The 5,000-nt window shown below is 42.9% G+C and overlaps 1 protein-coding gene across 1 annotated transcript in view; it reads left to right on the top strand.

The window, feature by feature from the left end:
- The window catches only part of LOC119579209 (Fanconi anemia group J protein homolog), a 236,898-nt gene that overhangs the window by 72,369 nt on the left and 159,529 nt on the right, over positions 1-5,000 (top strand). Inside the window, exon 2 of the mRNA XM_037926904.1 lies at positions 1-86. This exon is cut by the window's left edge and continues 76 nt beyond it. The gene's annotated coding sequence lies outside the window, so the exon portion shown is untranslated. The remainder of the gene's footprint in view (positions 87-5,000) is intronic.

Below are 5,000 nucleotides of genomic sequence, written 5' to 3'. Positions count from 1 at the left end.
TCCAGCCGGCCAGCCGCCCGGACCGCCCGCAGCCCAGCCGCCGCCCGCGGATGAGGCCGCCGCCCACGGAGGGGGGTTCATCCCTGGTGAGTACCCGAGAGACACCTGTGCCCCGCCGGGCGCTCAGCCGCCTTCGCACAGGCTGTATTTCCCCAGTTCTTGTACCGCCTGTATTTCCCCAGTTCTTGTACCGGCTGTATTTCCCGTCTCTGTACCGCCTGTATTTCCCCAGTCTCTGTACCGACTGTATTTCCCCAGTTCTTGAACCGCCTGTATTTCCCCAGTTCTTGTACCGCCTGTATTTCCCCAGTCTCTTGTACCGGCTGTGTTTCCCCAGTCTCTGTACCGCCTGTATTTCCCCAGTTCTCGAACCGCCTGTATTTCCCCAGTCTATGTACCGACTGTATTTCCCCAGTCTCTGTACCGCCTGTATTTCCCCAGTCTCTTTACCGCCTGTATTTCCCCAGTCTCTGTACCGCCTGTATTTCCCCAGTCTCTGTACCGCCTGTATTTCTCCAGTCTCTTTACCGCCTGTATTTCCCCAGTCTCTGTACCGCCTGTATTTCCCCAGTCTCTGTACCGCCTGTATTTCCCCAGTCTCTTTACCGCCTGTATTTCCCCAGTCTCTGTACCGCCTGTATTTCCCCAGGCGTCTTATCGGCTGTATTTCTCCGAGCTGACTTTCTTAATATCGTGTCTTCAAGGTTGGCAACTGCATACAGTGGATGTCCTTCTACACTGCTAAGCCCTTTATGGTGGTGACAGTGTATACGTAATGCCTGGCTGCACGGATGTTTTCTTTGTGTTAGTGACAATGTTAGTTCTCTGCCCAACGATTTTTTTTTAAGAAGGGGAGGGGGAGGGAGAGGAAAGAGAGGGAGCGTGCAACCTCTTTTCTTTCATTTTGTTATTTTGTTGGTCATTTTTTTCTTTTTTTTTGTTTTTTTGTTTTTGTTTTCATCGCTTCAGAAGTCATCGGGTGTTGTCTTGTTTATGCTTTGGGCTTGAGTCTCACGTCTTTTTATTTATTTCATGTTTTATGTCTGCGAAATTATCTCTTCTCGAAGTGTTCCTTTTCTGTTTGTCTTTGGTCTTCTCTTAGATTTCTCTCCTCGGTCTTTCTCTGTGTCTGTGTGAATGTACGTGTATTCATACGATAATTAACCTCTCTTGTATGGCCCATCTTCTCCTTCACCTTTCTCTCTCCTTCTCTTCTCTTCTCTTCTCTTCTCTTCTCTTCTCTTCTCTTCTCTTCTCTTCTCTTCTCTTCTCTTCTCTTCTCTTCTCTTCTCTTCTCTTCTCTTCTCTTCTCTTCTCTCTCTCTCTCTCTCTCTCTCTCTCTCTCTCTCTCTCTCTCTCTCTCTCTGTCTATCTATCTATCTATATATATATATATATATCTATCTATATCTATCTATCTATACTATATATATATATATATATATATATATATATATATATATATATATATATGTATGTATGTATGTGTGTGTGTGTGTCCCTCTTCTGTTCTCCCCTCTTCCGCTTTTATCCGACTCGCTTCCCTTCCACGTCTTTCTTCTCCTTTCGAAGCCTTAAGGAAGATCTGTTGCGAATTTAGACCGCGTTCAATTTCCCTTCTTCGCAAGACACTCAGATATATTGCGTTAATATTTCGAAAGGCTTAGGATAAATGTATGTTTTTGCGAATTATTTTTTAGCACGGGTGGCTATCGTCATGGTGGGTGTCGCGTGTTTATTGTGGTGTTATTGTGGATGCCTTTGATGTTAGTCTTGTCAACAAAATATTATAAGAACCATGGTTAAGTATTAGTATTATGTATTTTATTTATTTTTTATCGTCATATTCATTACCGTCTTCAATGTTTGTTTTATCTTTTCCTTCTTCTTCTTCTTCTTCTTCTTCTTCTTCTCCTTTTTCTTCTTTTCTTCCTCCCCCCCCCCTCTTTCTCTCTCTCTCTCTCTCTCTCTCTCTCCTCTCTCTCTCTCTCTCTCTTCTCTCTCTCTCCTTCCTCTCTCCTCTCTCTCTCTCCTCCTCCTCTCCTCCTCTCCTCCTCCTCCTCCTCCTCCTCCTCCTCCTCCTCCTCCTCCTCCTCCTCCTCCTCCTCCTCCTTCTTCCCTTTTCTCCTCCTTCTTCTCTTCACCCCCTTATTCCGGCTTGGCGATTCCGAGCCTCAGCCTCGGCTCTGAAGTGGCGCTGGTAACATAAGGCGGACCAAACTATTGTTGGAAGTGACGGACCAATTATGTTGTCCGAGTGAGGGTATGTGGCTGCCTGGAGGTGGGAGGGGGAGAGAGGGAAAAGGGGAAAGGATGGTTTGGGGAGGGAAGAAGAGAGGAGGAGGAGGAAGAGGGGAAGGGGAGGGAATGGGAGGGGAGAAAGAAGGGAATCTGATGGGAGAAAGAGGGAAAGGGGAGGGAATGGGGAGAGGAGAATGGGAGAAGGGTTTATTGGAGAGAAAGAGGGAAGGGATGAGAGGGGAGAAGAGGAAAATAAATGGCCTGGGGAAGAAATGCGAGGGGAGAATGGGGAAGGCATGTGAAAAGAGAAAGGGAAGAGGTGTGAATTTACGCAGGGAATAGGGAGGCGAGAAAGGGGGAAAATGGTCCGAGGAGGGAATGAAAGGGAATCAGAGGGGAAGGGAGAAGGGGAAGCTGTGACTTGGGGAGGAAATAGGAGAGGAGAAAAGGGGAAGGATGGATTTTGAAGTGAAGTCGAGGGTAGGAAAAGGGAAGCGGCGGCTTGGGGAGGCAAGGGGAGGGGGAGAAAGGGGAAGAGGTATTTTAGAAGAAGGAATAGGAGGGGAAAAGGGAAAGTGCTGGCTTGGGGAAGGGAGAAAGGTAAGAAGATTGTTGAGTGCGGGAATAGAAAAAAGAAAAAGTTAAAGATATGGCTTTGGAGGAAAAGGGAAGAACAAGGGGAAGAGAGAGTTTGGAATTGAAAGAGAACTGAGGGAGGAAGGAAGGCTGGAGAAACGGGGAAGAAGACGAAGGGAAAAAAGGATGTGAGTGGAAGGAGAATGAGAAGAGAAATGCCTTGGAAATGGAAGAGGAGGAGAGGAAAAAGAAGGGTCATAGAAACTTGGAAGGAAGAGAAGGGGAGAGGAGGAAAAGAGGGGAGAATGAAGTAGGGCAAGAGCGGCCGGGAAGAAGTGATAAAATGATGATTTGTAGAAGAAAAAGAAGGTTAGAGAAGTTGGGACAGAAACAGGGAGAAGGGAGATAAGGGAAGGAGAGAAGAGGGAGAATAATGGCTTGGAAAACGAGGTGGAGAGGAGGAAGGACGATGGAATGTCAAAGAGGCTCCGATGAAATGGTGGAAGGGGGGGGAGGGTGCCGTGGGCGGGGGAGATGATCAGACGCACCTGCGGGGGAAGTGGATAAGGGCAAGAGGAACGTTGGTCAAGCGCGGGGAAGGGGGGGGGAGGTGGACTTGTGTGTGTGTGTGTGTGTGGTGTGTGTGTGTGTGTGTGTGTGTGTGTGTGTGTTGTGAGTTTGAGCATATGTTTATGGTTGTGTGTATGTGTGTATGTGTGTATGTAAGTAAGTTTGAGCACATATGTGTGATTACGTGTGTCTCTGTTCGTGCGTATATGTTTAAGTGTATAAATTTAATTACTTTTCTATGATTGTGTGTATGCGTGTCCGTACGTGCGCAAATGCAAGCTTGTTTGTTTCTGAAATTCTCGGTCATTCGGATCACGTTCGCCTCATATAATAGTGGAATCCAATCATAGAGAGGGTATTTATGTTGAACGGCGCCTGAATTACACAGGAAGGACATTAGCGTAAGCATGCGCCGGCGATCTCCATATTGTTGTATATTCTATAGGCTTAGTGCGAATGACGCTTCGTTGAGATGGGGAGGAGTGGGCTCAAGAAAAAGCTTCGTTAGTGCAAATTAATGTTTTCTTTTAAGGAGTCAGCTGCTATGTTATTCGGGCAAGAGCGTGGCTGTGAATATATATATATATATATATATATATATATATATATATATATATATATATATATTATTATATATTATGTATGTATATGATATATAATATATACACGCGCAGTGCGCGAGCGCAAGCGCGCGGCGGCACGCCGCGCGCGCGTTGTGTGTGTGTGTTTGTGGTATGTGTGTGTGTGGTGTGTGGGTCCTGTGCATACTACATACAACACCAACACACACACCAACAAAAGATACCACACAGACCACCGCACCACACAAAACACCAACCACACACACCCAAACACACAACAGAAACTACAATAATATAGTAGTATATATAGTTAATAGATAATATATATATATATATATATATATACATATACATATATATAATATATATATATATATTATATAGTATTATTATTATATTATCATATATATATATAAATTATATGATATATGTATAGTTATTTTCGTATTATATATATATTATTTATTTATATATATTATTATGTTATTACATATATAAATACATATAAATAACAATACTATAAACAATAATATATATATATATATATATATATATATATATATATATATATATATATATCATGATTAGTAATGCAGTGATATGGGCATTGAAAGTAACTAATATGATTAAAATTGCTGCGATAATGATAATTAGATTATGATAAATGGATATATCAGTAAAGATCATCAACTGGCATTGTTATCATACTGCTGGCGATTAAGGAAGTGGAATATAGATTAATCTCCTTGGTTATCTTATAAAATGTACCCAGAAATGTGTGCACGTGCTTATCCCGAAAAGTGAAGCTAGAAAAATGCCGAAGGACCATCATTAATACACTCGGTAAACAGCATTAGATATTGCATTTTTTCCTCTCAGTGGCTAATTGTTTAGACTGAATATTGCCGAGAAGGGTGGTTGGATGAGTGGTTATAACTCCGTATGCGACATTGGGTGTATTATCTCTATTGCCATTTATTTTTTCTTACTTTTTTCTATATTTTTGATGAATGAATGAATGCGTACATTTTC

The sequence above is a fragment of the Penaeus monodon genome, chromosome 12, assembly GCF_015228065.2.
Source record: "Penaeus monodon isolate SGIC_2016 chromosome 12, NSTDA_Pmon_1, whole genome shotgun sequence".
Lineage (NCBI taxonomy): Eukaryota > Metazoa > Arthropoda > Malacostraca > Decapoda > Penaeidae > Penaeus > Penaeus monodon.
This window is presented reverse-complemented; position numbering and strand designations above follow the sequence as displayed.